The following is a 16,023-nucleotide window of genomic DNA, read 5'->3' as shown; positions in this document are numbered from 1 at the left end:
TTCAAGATTTTAAGTTGTCAAACAAAAGATGTGCCGATGTGAATCAGGCTGAAATCTTGTATCTCATACATATCTACAGTCATTGACTGAAAACATGACTGGAAAATCTGAAAATTCTAACCAGCACACATTGCTGCTGGTTGTGACATGCTAATGGCAGTAGGACTGTATACTGAAAGGTACAATAATGTGGCAAGACTGTTGCACTGAGGATTGTGCAAACATTATGGTAGTTGAAGTGGCTGAAAAATACTGGGAACATGAGCCACAAGGCGTCACAGAAAATTATGACGTCTACATGACATGGGATTACCCATTACCAACAGTTCAAAAGACAGATGCTAGAAAACCAGATATAGTGGTCCAAGAAAAGAAGACAAAAGTAGCATTGATCATTGAAATCACCACACCCAATGACTACCGTGTCTTATGTACAGGGAGACACAAAGTCATAAAACATCAGGACCTGCAGGCAGAAATGAGAGCAATGTGGAAGAAAGATACCCAGAAAGTTCCAATAGCAGCAGGAGCAACAGGTCTTATAAACAAGAATCAACAACCGTATTTAGATACGTTACCAATCCATGTAACCCCTTATGAATTACAACCGTATTTAGATACGTTACCAATCCATGTAACCCCTTATGAATTACAACCGTATTTAGATACGTTACCAATCCATGTAACCCCTTATGAATTACAACCGTATTTAGATACGTTACCAATCCATGTAACCCCTTATGAATTACAACCGTATTTAGATACATTACCAATCCATGTAACCCCTTATGAATTACAACCGTATTTAGATACGTTACCAATCCATGTAACCCCTTATGAATTACAACCGTATTTAGATACGTTACCAATCCATGTAACCCCTTATGAATTACAACCGTATTTAGATACGTTACCAATCCATGTAACCCCTTATGAATTACAACCGTATTTAGATACATTACCAATCCATGTAACCCCTTATGAATTACAACCTTATTTAGATACGTTACCAATCCATGTAACCCCTTATGAATTACAACCGTATTTAGATACGTTACCAATCCATGTAACCCCTTATGAATTACAACCGTATTTAGATACGTTACCAATCCATGTAACCCCTTATGAATTACAAAAGTATTTAGATACGTTACCAATCCATGTAACCCCTTATGAATTACAACTGTATTTAGATACGTTACCAATCCATGTAACCCCTTATGAATTACAACCGTATTTAGATACGTTACCAATCCATGTAACCCCTTATGAATTACAACCGTATTTAGATCGTTACCAATCCATGTAACCCCTTATGAATTACAACCGTATTTAGATACGTTACCAATCCATGTAACCCCTTATGAATTACAACCGTATTTAGATACGTTACCAATCCATGTAACCCCTTATGAATTACAACCGTATTTAGATACGTTACCAATCCATGTAACCCCTTATGAATTACAACCGTATTTAGATACGTTACCAATCCATGTAACCCCTTATGAATTGCAACCGTCTTTAGATACATTACCAATCCATGTAACCCCTTATGAATTACAACCGTATTTAGATACGTTACCAATCCATGTAACCCCTTATGAATTACAACCGTATTTAGATCGTTACCAATCCATGTAACCCCTTATGAATTACAACCGTATTTAGATCGCTACCAATCCATGTAACCCCTTATGAATTACAACCGTATTTAGATACGTTACCAATCCATGTAACCCCTTATGAATTACAACCGTATTTAGATACATTACCAATCCATGTAACCCCTTATGAATTACAACCGTATTTAGATACGTTACCAATCCATGTAACCCCTTATGAATTACAACCGTATTTAGATACGTTACCAATCCATGTAACCCCTTATGAATTACAACCGTATTTAGATACGTTACCAATCCATGTAACCCCTTATGAATTACAACCGTATTTAGATACGTTACCAGTCCATGTAACCCCTTATGAATTACAACCGTATTTAGATACATTACCAGTCCATGTAACCCCTTATGAATTACAACCGTATTTAGATACATTACCAATCCATGTAACCCCTTATGAATTACAACCGTATTTAGATACGTTACCAATCCATGTAACCCCTTATGAATTACAACCGTATTTAGATACGTTACCAATCCATGTAACCCCTTATGAATTACAACCGTATTTAGATACGTTACCAATCCATGTAACCCCTTATGAATTACAACCGTATTTAGATACATTACCAATCCATGTAACCCCTTATGAATTACAACCATATTTAGATACGTTACCAATCCATGTAACCCCTTATGAATTACAACCGTATTTAGATACGTTACCAATCCATGTAACCCCTTATGAATTACAACCGTATTTAGATACGTTACCAATCCATGTAACCCCTTATGAATTGCAACCGTATTTAGATACGTTACCAATCCATGTAACCCCTTATGAATTACAACCGTATTTAGATACGTTACCAATCCATGTAACCCCTTATGAATTACAACCGTATTTAGATACGTTACCAATCCATGTAACCCCTTATGAATTACAACCGTATTTAGATACGTTATCAATCCATGTAACCCCTTATGAATTACAACCGTATTTAGATACATTACCAAGCCATGTAACCCCTTATGAATTACAACCGTATTTAGATACGTTACCAATCCATGTAACCCCTTATGAATTACAACCGTATTTAGAAACGTTACCAATCCATGTAACCCTTATGAATTACAACCATATTTAGATCGTTACCAATCCATGTAACCCCTTATGAATTACAACCGTATTTAGATACGTTACCAATCCATGTAACCCCTTATGAATTACAACCGTATTTAGATACGTTACCAATCCATGTAACCCCTTATGAATTACAACCGTATTTAGATACGTTACCAATCCATGTAACCCCTTATGAATTACAACCGTATTTAGATACGTTACCAATCCATGTAACCCCTTATAGGTTCATAGGTTCATAGGTTCATACTAGGCTATCTGCCCGAGGGCATTTATAAGCCTAGCCCATTGTTTTGTGGCTTACGCCACCCCTTTAGTATGGGGAACTATACCCATTATTTTGCTGTGCCTCTGTCGAGCAGTGACACTGAGGTAATTCCTGGGGTATATCTGCGATCTCCCATCCATTGGTCAAGATTTCTCTTGAACAAGGCCAGCGAGGTGCTCTGCCTCACATGTACCGGGATTTTGTTCCACAGCATAGGGAGTCTTTGGGTGATGAATCTATCTCCAGCATGTCCTATTAATAGCCGTCGAGGTTTAAGTCTCCGCCTTGTGGCTCTGATGGATCTAGATTTTTGAGGTGAAGCATATTCATCAAATCTGGGTTTGACATGGCCTTGTATGTTAGGCAAAGGTCACCTCTGAGCAAGCGGTGGCGACTGAATAGAGCTGGAGTTCTTTCAGTCGGGCAGCATAGGACAGATTTTGAGACCCTTTATCCTTTTGGTGAGGAACTTTGTGGCCTCTCCAGCTGCTGCAAGTGTCGGGTCAGATACATTCAATGGGGCATTGTACTCAATCATTGGTCTGATGAGTGATGAGTAAAGGAGACTATGACCTCCCTTGATCTAGATGAGAATCCCTTCATGATAAGGTGGGCAATGTAGAAGGACTTCCTAACTACTTTAGCTACATGGGTGTCGAATGACAGACTACTATCAACCTGGGTCCCCAGGTCCCTGATAACTTCTTCTGTGCTCAGTGGATTGCCACCTATTTGGTAGCTAGGGGTAACCTTGTTTTTCCCAAGGGTATGACTATGCATTTTTGGCATTTAACTTTAGGCGTGGCTCTGGCACCAGCTATCCGTTTCTGTGAGACCCTTCTGAAGGATATCTGTGTCAGATGTGTTTTCTACTATGGCGCCCAGTTTGCAGTCATCTGCAAACTTTGTCAGCCATAACCCTCCTGTGTTTGCTTGTACTGAAAAGTAGATGCCAAACAAGAGTGGGCCCAGGACTGAGCCCTGTGGGACACCACTTGTGACAGGCTTTGAGTCTGACATGGCGCCAGCAACTCTGACCCTGTGGGTTCTGTCACTCAGCCAGTTTGCAACCCATCTTGTGATGTATGGGTTAACATTTAAGCTGATGAGTTTTTCAATGATACCCGAAAGTATTGTATCAAGGCCTTAGCCAGATCGAGGTAGGCTGTATGGACTGCCTTTCCTCATCAATGGCTTTGGTGACTGTTTGAAAAAGTCAACCAAGTTTAAAAGGCATGATCTGCCTTTGACAAAGCCAAACTGGGTTGGATCCAAAGTCTGCAAATTCCTATGTCTTTATTTATGAGGTCCATTATGATCCTCTCCATGGCTTTGCAGATAAGGCTTGTCAAGCTAATGGGCGGTAATTTCCAGGGTCTGTGGAGGCACCGCCTTTGTGAAGTGGGACCACAGTTGCAGTGCCACCCTGGGTGCGTATCCAGAGGTAAGACTTTGATTAAACAGCTGTCCTAGCTGTGGGTTTAATTCCTCATTGAGTTCGTGGAGCACACAGCCGGGGACACCATCGGGTCCCATGGATGCTGTGTTTTTGCTTTGGAGAGCAGTTCTCACTTGGGCTGGAGATGTTTGGGGCTGCACTCATTTGGTATAGATATCTCTCCTTTTGGGAGAAGTTTGCACTGAACCTGTCAGCCAGTATGTTGGCAATGTCTGTAGGATCAGTAATCTTCACATCATTTTGAACTAGTTCTGAGCATATCTGGGAGTTTCCTCCTAGGTTTCTAACATAGCTAAAGAAGGCCTTATGATTGTCTTTTGAGTCTTTAGCTATTTTTCTCTCGAAATTTGCTTTGGATGATTTTATGAGAGCTCTTAGTTTTTACTTATAGTGATCAAGGGTGTCTTACCTTTAAGGATTTTGCTCTATCTTGTAGTAGCTTCCTCCTTTTGTTGTAGAGTTTGTTTATGGCTGGAGTCCACCAGACTGGACGCTTGCCTTTGGTACAAAGAGTCTTTGTTTTGCTTGGGATTGCCTTATCCATGCAGTCCTGCAGGTGCTGGTAGAAGGCGTTTGTAAGTGATTCAGCGGCTTGAGTATTGTTTTCCTCACTGCCTGGGCCTGAAAGGAGACCACACTAGTCTTTAGAAGTGTGAAGTCGGCTTTTGAGAAGTTCTTTACTGTGGTCTTTTTTATTTCAGGTGGGGGTGGGATGAGGACCTCCAGCGAGATTAGTTTGTGATCTGATCTCACCAGTATTTAGATACGTTACCAATCTATGTAACCCCTTATGAATTACAACCGTATTTAGATACGCTACCAATCCATGTAACCTCTTATGAATTACAACCGTATTTAGATACGTTACCAATCCATGTAACCCCTTATGAATTACAACCGTATTTAGATACTTTGCCAATCCATGTGACCCCTTATGAATTACAACCGTATTTAGATATGTTACCAATCCATGTAACCCCTTATGAATTGCAGAAGGAATCATTACTGGGCACATTGTGAGTGCTCTAAAGAGCACTTCTGGCTGACATCAAAGACAAACAATACTAATGTCATGAACTTTAATCATACTTTGACTTAAGAATGAGGTCCATTCCCATCATGGTATTAGAAACCCAAAAGATCTGCAGAAATTCAAGAGAGTAAAAAATGCTTAATGATTTGAAATGCTCTTAATGCATTGCAGTATATTATATTACATTATATTATATTATATTATATATTTATATTATATTACATTATATTATATTATATTACACAGTTGTGACATCAGAAAAAGGCAAGTTTTGTAGGCATTAAGCCCAGTTGTATAGCTAGTATATGTCAGTGCTGCTCTGTTTTATTCATTCACAGTAGTACTTCTGCAAGTTTTGACCAGTCGTGGGCTGACAGATATGAAGAAGATGGCAAACATTATTGTAATGCATTCCATGATAAATCCTTATCAGATGAGCACCAGGGAGTCCACATCTCTGACCAAAGTTGTGCTCAGCTGGGGAAAGACCTGTTTATTTGTAGATGCATTCAGAAGGAGCCAGTGTGGAGCTGATGATAAGGATATTCTTTTTCTATTGTCCTGGGAAAACCTGCCAGAGGGAATGAAACACTGCTACTGTAATTAGTTCTGCAAACTGATATAAAGCGAGATGTATTTCACATTATCTACTTTATCTCTCACTGTATAATTGTCTGCTTCAGCCCTGGCCCCAAGGAGGTTTTAAGGGCCACTGGAGGAAGGCATCCATTCTTTAAAGTAAGAATGCCTCCATGAACCTGGGAAAGGAGAAGAAGAATTCCAATATGCTTCCATGAAACGCACGCTGACTGCATTACTTCTCTTTACCATTTGGTATTTCTTCTCTAAGATCCAGGTATGATTTCTGCAGTGACTCCCATAACTCTTCAGTGGAGAGATAATTACATGGCTTTAACCTTTAACTGGTCAGTGCATAGACAATTACATGGCTCGAGCCTTTAACTGCTCAGTGGATAGATAATTACATGTCTCAAGCCTTTAACTGGTCAGTGTTTAGATAATTACATGGCTCCAGCCTTTAACTGGTTAGTGGATAGATAATTACATGTCTCGAGCCTTTAACTGATCACTGCATAGATAATTATATGGCTCAAGCCTTTAACTGGTCAGTGGATAGATAATTACATGTCTTGAGCCTTTAACTGGTCAGTGGATAGATAATTACGTGGCTCAAGCCTTTAACTCGTCAGTGGATAGATAATTACGTGGCTTGAGCCTTTAACTGGTCAGTGGATAAATAATTACATGGCTCAAGCCTTTAACTGGTCAGTGGATAGATAATTACATGTCTTGAGCCTTTAACTGGTCAGTGGATAGATAATTATGTGGCTCAAGCCTTTAACTGGTCAGTAGATAGATAATTACGTGGCTTGAGCCTTTAACTGGTCAGTGGATAAATAATTACATGGCTCAAGCCTTTAACTGGTCAGTGAATAGATAATTACATGGCTTGAGCCTTTAACTGGTCAGTGGATAGATAATTACATGGCTCAAGCCTTTAACTGGTCAGTGGATAGATAATTACATGGCTCGAGTCTTTAACTGGTCAGTGGATAGATAATTACGTGGCTCGAGCCTTTTGCTGATGTCTTCATGCATCTATCAGCTTTCCTTTGCTCATGGTACCAAAAACACATACAGCCATGGAGTAATAGTGTTTCCTGTTTGTGATTTATTTAAAAAAAAGGCTTCCGAGTTGCTGGGGTTAAACAGAAAAATGGGGCTGAAGAGGTACTTTAAGGTTAGGGTAACACAATAGCAGTTACAAATCTCAGTGTCTTAGAAGACACATTTAAAAATATGATACCATACTTTGCAAACATACAAAACAGGTTAATAATTACTGTGCCAATAGTTAAGGAAGATATGCAAACAGTAAAAGAGATCCATGCGAGAGAGTAAATAATAAAAAAATGCCAGACTTTGAGGCAGAAAACAGGAGACAAAGTGTTAGTATTGGATGTTCTTTGTGTTTCACTGTTGCAGTCATCACATTTGGGTTATCCCTGCCAGGGTAGCCCTTGGTCAGCCCGAATACCAGAGGCTTAGTATTTCTGCGTCAGTTGCTGTCGCTTGAGGACTGTCGTCAGTAATATAAAGTAAGGCATATGACGCCATTACATCAGTCTTTCTTGCCATTGAGCCAGAAGCAGAAGCAGTTTGCATGAGTGCCGGTTGGCTGCTACCTGAGTTTTCAGTATCCGAATTGAAGTTGATGTTTTCTAAAGCTAAGTATCCCATTGGGGTTCCTTTTTTCTTGCACTAACCGATGTCAGAAAAAGTTAACAATTGTCTTGCCTGTGGAAAGCAAATACCACACCGAGACTTCCACTCTTACTGTGTCACTTGTTTAGGCCCAGACCATGATGTCCCCCATTGTTGCTTCTGTGCTTTGCTCAACACCAGAACTATCCATTGTTGTGCCCTTATTGTAGCCAGATATTTTCATTTACAGTCCTCGAATTCCGATATGGCTTCAGTAAGCCATCCCACAGCAAATCTTCCAAAAAAAAACATAAAGATAAAGACAGAGACAGACCACACAGGTCCAAACCCTCCAACGACGCTTCCATTAAGCTAGTCGGCAGTCTTCTGGTACTCAGTGAGATGCTTTCACAGCCCCTGATGCCTGATTCAGTTGATTCACAAACCGCCACCGAGATCCTTTCAGAGTCTGGTATGCCACAAAACTTTTCTTTGACTAAGGATCCTGTGGTCATCTCTACCTTGGATGGGTCACTGAGCAGGCACTGGCTTCTGAGGAAGTCCTTTGCACTACCAAATCTCGACACAAACCGACGTCTTCTTTAGCGACTACCATTCTTTCAAAAACAACTGAGTTTCTTAGGCCCAGGGTTCGAACTACACCCAAAAAAACAATGACCCACTCTTAGGCGCTTGCTACCTTGCCTCAGTCTCAAATGCTTAAAATGGTGGAAGACCTTATCATGCTGATCAGGGGAAGCCAAGCTACTCCCTCACAAAGGAAAAGAGATCTGTCCCCTGTAGTTTTGTCTGAACAAGAGTCAGATGAATCTGATGCATCTGACTATGAAGACATGCAACCCCTCTCCACTGATTCTGATGCAGAGGATTCCATTCCTTTAGCCTCTCCCCCAGAAGATTTTTCCTTTGGGGAAACCCTGCATACTTTAAGGCAGCATTTCCAATGGGAGGGTCAGGACTACCTTCAGTCTAAAGAGAGACTCAGGGAATTCCTAAATCTTCCGCAACACCGACCCCTGACCATCACCCCAGTCCTGGATGTTGTGGATGATGTTTTCCTTGAATCCAGCTTGACTCCTGATGCCCTACCTCCTGCTCCCAGAAAACCAGACAGGTACTACAGAGTCCCTGACTCACACAAATATCTTTTTAAAAATCCAACAGCTGACCCTGAGGTCATTTCTCAAGGGCCAAAAGGGATTAAAACAACCTCTGCTAATAATCCCACACCCTCAGACAGGGATTCCCGAGCATTGGACAGATGGGGTAAAAAAGTATACACCTCAGCTACTCTTGATATCAGGGCACTAAATTGTCAGTTCCATATGCTGAAATTTCAACAACATACCCTGGAATTCCTTAAGCAAAAAATGTTTTCCCTTCCTACTTGGGCAGAATCTAAAGATTTACAAGACTTAATGCATTCTGCAAGTCAAGTAACTAAACACACTTTGCACTGTGGTTTTGACGCCCTAGAAGCTTTTTGCAGGGCAGCAGTCACTGGATCTGTCATTAGAGGACATGCATGGCTTAAGGAACAACCCCTGCCAGACCATGTCAAATCTAAACTGTTGGATGCCACCTTGCACAAAGACAACTTATTTGGTACTAAGGCAGAAGAGGTCTTAAAAAAGATGGAAGAATAAGTAGAATATATGCAAACAGTTAAGGATTTCTTACAAGTTCAGCCCTCAAGGATCAGCAGGCATTGTCCTTCCAAACACTGGTCCTTTCCTGCTCTGAGTAAACCAGCCCAGCCTGGGTCCCATGGAAACAGACCCCCCAAACAGCAGCCCCAGGGAATGCAGAGATCTAAGCAGTGGACTACCTCCACTTCAAAACCAGGGAGTTCTAAGCCACCCACTTATGGTAAGAACTCACAATGACTTACCTCCTCCACCTCCCTTCTCTGCCCACATTCACTTACCCCTAGGAGGAAAACTCTCATTTCACTCAAGCACCTGGGCCATCATAAGTAAGGACCAATGGGTTCTGAACATTGTGTCTCAGGGATACAAATTTTCCTTCCATACTCTTCCTACCCCAAAAGGGTTCCCAGATCTACCACCAAATCAGTGGACAGAGGCTCAAAAGCAATCCTTTCCCTGGTATCTATGAGAGCAGTAGAGCACATTCCTGCAGAACAGATAGGCCAAGGCTTCTACTCCAGACTTTTTCTGGTGCCCAGAAAAGAGGGCACCTGGCACCCCATACTCGATCTATCCATTCTAAATACCTTCCTGGTGATCCCAAAATTCAAAATGTTTACCTTCCAGCAGCTGATACTCATGCTCTCCAAGGATGCTTGGCTAGCCACTCTAGATCTAAAAGAGGCCTACTTCCACATTCCTATCAGGGAATCATGCGGGAAATATTTCAGCTTCAGAGCAGGATCTCAACACTTTCAGTTCTTTGAGCTTCCCTTTGGCTTATCTACTGCTTCCAGAGTTTTCACAAAATGTCTGGCTCTGGCAATTGCCTTTTTCAGACAAAGAAATATTCAAATTTACCCATGCTTAGAAGACTGCCTTATTCAGGCAGACAGCCAGGAAAAGCTGCTCAAGCACCTGGCCTTTGTAATGACCTTACTAACCTCCCTAGGGTACACTATCAATGAAAAGAAATCCAAACAGGTGCCCACCCAAAGGATAATCTTCCTGGGAGCAAGTCTGGACACAGCATCCCAGATAACATTCCTTACACCAGAGAAACAAATTTTCTTGACAGCCTACTTTTGTCGTCTAGCCACCAGGCCCCAGCTATCTGCAAGGAAGATCCTGCAAGTTCTGGGGTTCATGGCTTATTGCATTCTACTCATTCCATATGCCAGACTGCATATGAGGAAACTTCAGTGGTACCTAAAGAGCCTTTGGTGTCAACACTCTCAAGACCTGGAAACTCTTCTGCCTATAATTCCTTGCCTCAGAAAGGAATTTCTTTGGTAGGCAACAGCATGCTCCCACAACAAGAGACTGCTCTTCTCCCCACCCCCTGCCGCCCAGACCCTCACCACAGATGCATCAGACTATGCTTGGGGTGCACACCTGGATAGCAGGTGTATACAGGGGCAATGGAGCCCTCAGGAAATCCCTCTGCACATCAGTCAAAAAGGGATGATGGCTGTGCAGCATGCCCTGACAGCTTTCAAACTCCATCTCTCTCCAGGGGTTCTCCTAATCAAAACAGACAACACCACTGTGATGGGGTACATCAGCAAGCAGGGAGGGACTCACTCCTACCCTCTATGCAGGCTGGCCATGATCCTTTGGCTCACAGCTTCTTCCATGCAACTACAACTGTTAGCACAATTCCTACCAGGCACTCTCAACTCTCTGGCAGACCAATTAAGCAGAAACCTTCTGAACCCACACGAGTGACAACACTGGTACCTCTTGCTGCGCAGCCTGTCCCCGCTGCCTCCATAGCATCTTCCTCAGATTCCAAACCTCCTGACCCAGAAGGAAGGAAGGGGAATTCATGCATCCCAAATTGCAGACACTCAATTTGGCAGCTTGGCTTATTCCCTAACCACAAACCAATCTGCCATCCCCAGTAAACAGGTTCTGGATGTTATCTGTGAGGCCAGACATCCTACCATCAGAAAGTCTTATACAGATAAATGGAAAAGGTTCTGCACCTGGATCCAAGCTAAGGGTGCCAGTATGGCACAGCCCTCCATCCCTCTCATCCTGGATTACTTAGCTGACCTACTACACAGTGGTCTCTCTTTCCCCTCTGTAAACATTCATGCCTCTGCTATTTCTGCTCATTTTCCCACTGAGCAGCCCCTTTTCTCACACCCTTTAATCAAACAGTTCCTCAGAGGGGCTAGCAACTTGAGGCCCCCCAGAAGGGCACCAACACCAGCTTGGGACCTTAACTTTGTCTTGGAAAAGCTCACCCTGCCCCCCTTTGAACCAGCTTCTTCTGCAGAGCTAAAATTTCTCTCCTGGAAGACGGCTTTCCTTCTGGCTACCACTTCAGCCAGAAGAGTCTCTGAGCTGCAAGCACTCATGGCTGTGGAACCCTTCATCATCTTCCATGCAGACAGGGTATCCTTCAGAACTAACCTCTCCTTCATGTCCAAGGTGGTGTCCAATGTGGCTCTCAACCAATCCATTCATTTGCCCACCTTCTTTCCTAATCCTTAGAACAAGGGGGAAAGGATTATTCACTCTGTAGATGTGCACAGAGAGCTCAGATTTTGTCTGGCAGGACTAAATCCTTCAGAAAGTCTGATCAATTGCTGGTTAACTTTGCTACAGGGGTAGAAGGCAAAGCCATCTCCAAGCTAACCATTTCCAAATGGATAGCACACTGCATCCATTTCTGCTACAAACATCATGGAAAGCCTCCCCCCAAGGGGGTCAGGGCACACTCCACCAGAGCAGCCTCCACTTCTGCAGCTTTCCGAAGAGGAGTCCCCACCAGGGACATCTTGGAGGCTGTCGCCTGGACATCTGTTCACACTTTTACCAAACATTACCACCTGCCTCTCTTCTCCAAATCCAGGGCAGGATTTGCCTCTGCAGTCTTGCAGAGCATCCTAGCCAGCCCCTCGTTTCTTTAACTGCCTCCACTTATTTCCTCAGCTTTGGGGTTCTACCCAAATATGATGACTGCGACAGTGAAACACGAAGAACATAGTACAGCTGTGTACACATAACAGTGAAACACGAAGAACATAGTACAGCTGTGTACACATAACAGTGAAACACGAAGAACATAGTACAGCTGTGTACACATAACAGTGAAACACGAAGAACATAGTACAGCTGTGTACACATAACAGTGAAGCACGAAGAACATTGTACAGCTGTGTACACATAACAGTGAAACACGAAGAACATAGTACAGCTGTGTACACATAACAGTGAAACACGAAGAACATAGTACAGCTGTGTACACATAACAGTGAAACACGAAGAACATAGTACAGCTGTGTACACATAACAGTGAAACACGAAGAACATAGTACAGCTGTGTACACATAACAGTGAAACACGAAGAACATAGTACAGCTGTGTACACATAACAGTGAAACACGAAGAACATAGTACAGCTGTGTACACATAACAGTGAAACACGAAGAACATAGTACAGCTGTGTACACATAACAGTGAAACACGAAGAACATAGTACAGCTGTGTACACATAACAGTGAAACACGAAGAACATAGTACAGCTGTGTACACATAACAGTGAAACACGAAGAACATAGTACAGTTGTGTACCTACGATAAATGTAAATGTTCGAGTGTATTCACTGTTGCAGTCCTGGTTACCCTCCACCACCCCTTTATTCTCATTCTTTCCTTGCTCGGGACATATTGGTATTTCTTTTCCACTGGTGGGGATCTTCCACCAGAACCTGGCCTCCTACTTTGGGGGCTTCTGACAGGTTAGGGCAAGAAAAACTGATGTAATGGCATTGGCTGCCTTACTTTATACTGCTGATGACCTAACATCAGTCCTCAAGTGACAGCAACCGACGCAGAAATACTAAGTCTCTGGTATTCAGGCCGGCTGAGGGCTACTCTGGCAGGGATAACCCAAATGTGATGACTGCAACAGTGAAGACACTTGAACATCTACATTTATGGTAAGTGTACACAACTGTACGTTCCTTCTGCTGTAAATAAGACCCTAGCAAAATAGCAAGTGCCATTTAGTTGTACTACAAATGAGCAAAGTGAACTATAAAATAGAACAAATTGGAAAGAGAAAACCAGAACAGATACATCATATAAATTTGTTAAAACCTTAGAGGGAAACTGCAATTTCTGAAGTGAGCTTGACACACATACCAACAGTGTGGTACCAGGGAATTCTGTCCCTGCTGTTCAGATAAACAAAACCTTGTTTAAGACCCAGAAACAAGAAATAAAATAGTTTTTACTAAGAAATGAAGATTGTTTTCCTGAGCAATTTTGAAATCTGAAGACATTTATCATGTCAGAATCCCAAAGGAAAGCAATAAGAGAAGGCAAAGTGAGATTAAATTAGGAGTTATTAGGCATCCAAAAGTGAGTACAGCAGGCCAATGTTACCATACATATTTGTATAAAAAGCTTTTCCTTTAGAAATACTAATGTGAAACATGTTACGATCATGTAGGGGATCATCTTCTTATATTGTTTCATGAGTGAATTGTCCCCGGACCACAGGAGGTGTGGGACAGACACCAAAACCTGTCTGTGTTTTCTATGCCAACCAGAACGTTTTTGCATGTCACTGCTGCTCTTGTTCCTCTTTGCTACCTTATGCATTTGTATTCACTTTGGAGACTTTGGAGTTGAACTGAGACATGTCAATTTGTTAAATAAAGCTTTTGGAATTGATACGTCTTGTTTTTTGTCTTCTGTGTTGCACACCCTGTTGGTTTGGTGGGATACAACAGCCAACTCATGTCCTTTGTAGAAGTATACCTGGTGGGGTTACCTGCAGGTCAGAACTGGAATTTTGGCCTGGGAGAAGCCTGCAGCCATACACATGGTTTTAAGCGCAGTCATTTGTTGAAAGGGCTATACAAACTGTTAAGTACGTGCTGCTGGAGAAAACCTTGAAGGTAGTTTATTTTAAATTTCCCTTATGAATGTACTGAATAAGGCATGTGTTTTTTTTTGTTATTATAATTATTATTATTACCATTTCCAGTGCTACTCTGAGCTTACACTGGTGGTGAATATCAGCAGCTGGGCAAGGACATCCCATATACCACTCTTTCCTGTATGTCTGCTTCTAATTGCAGGGCATTTTGAGTTACTAGCTCCCCATGGGACTGTTCCCATCGTTTCCTGAGGTGTTACTCTTACTCATGGCTTTCAGCCTCTTAGCACAACAAATCTGGACAAAGTAAAAAATAATGAGAGACAAAACCCCAAAAACCAGGACAAATTCTGAATATTGCTCCTATAAATTTAGAAAGCTGTTAGTATAAAAGGTCTTATGTTACCATGTCTTTTCAAAAGGATATAAAGACTGAAACTCAAATGCCTGTCATTATTTAATGAATTCAGTCCTCACTGATTTGTCACAAAAATCTAGAAAATGACAGATTTTATGAGGAACAGACCAAAAATATGAGGCCAAGATTTGCACAGTCTGTGAAAATCTGGACAGTTGAGAGGTATGCTCTTACTAGATTTCATGCGACTACCAACATGGTTTTCTGCTGCTGTTCTTGAAATTCCCAGTCCTGGAAGACATACTGAAAATGTTTACCGAGCCAAAGAGAGGCTATCCAGAAACAGATACAACTACAGCAATAACGGTTTATGCTAACCAGTGCAGCTGCTAATCCGTACAAACTAAGTGCCCGATATGAAAATAAAACTTGGAATCTGACCTGATGGTGTTGGAGTGCATAGGACCAGGCAGACCTGGAAAAATCATCTCATAACAGTTGACAGCAGAGGCTTTCAAATCATACATGGACATACAAAGAATTACTACATGGAGAATGACGAACTTAAAAAGGAACATTTACTTAAGGCAGAAATTACCTCCAGACTACAATCAATAAAATATATCATTTTATATAGCCCACCTAATCATGAAGGGATTCACATCTAGATCAGGGGAGGTCATTGTGCCTCTTTACTCATCCCTCATCAGGCCCATAATTGAGTACAATGCCCCTTTTGGGATGTACCTTACCAGACACCTGCAGCAACTGGAAAGACCCCAAAAGTACCTCACCAAGAGGATCAAGGGACTCAAACAGATGCCATATGCTGCCCGGTTAAAGAAACTCCAGCTCTACTCATTGGCATACCGCCTGCTCAGAGGCGATCTGTGCCTGACGTATAAAGCCATGTCCGACCCAGAATTAATGGACATGCTGCACCTCAGAAAATCCAAATCTCATCAAGCAACGTGCTCGAGGGACTTGAACCTCAGCACTGAAATAAATAGGACATGCTGGAGGGACAGATTCATAACTCAGAGGCTCCCTTCACTCTGGAATAAAATCCCAGCCCAGGTTAGGCAGAGTCCCTCATTAACTCTCTTCAAGAGGAATCTTGATGAGTGGATGGGAGATCGTAGGTTTACTCCGGGTATCACTTATGTGTCACTGTTAGACAGAGGCACAGTATACTAACCTCGAAAAAGGGCATAGCAAAATTAATTTAAAATGGGTGACGAAAGCCATACACACTCTGGCTAGGCTTATAAATGCCCTAGGGCAGATAGCCTAGTATGAACCTATGAACCTAAATGTATAACTGGACTTTTTAAAGGTGA

General features: G+C 42.0%; 1 protein-coding gene across 1 annotated transcript in view; it reads right to left on the bottom strand.

Annotated features, from left to right (window-relative positions):
* Positions 1–16,023, bottom strand: part of LOC122815973 (zinc finger protein 585A-like) — a 475,437-nt gene that overhangs the window by 104,663 nt on the left and 354,751 nt on the right. The gene's annotated exons all lie outside the window — the stretch shown is intronic.

Source organism: Protopterus annectens, chromosome 11.part0 (assembly GCF_019279795.1).
Source record: "Protopterus annectens isolate FY-2018-M chromosome 11.part0, PAN1.0, whole genome shotgun sequence".
Classification (NCBI taxonomy): Eukaryota; Metazoa; Chordata; order Ceratodontiformes; family Protopteridae; genus Protopterus; species Protopterus annectens.
This window is presented reverse-complemented; position numbering and strand designations above follow the sequence as displayed.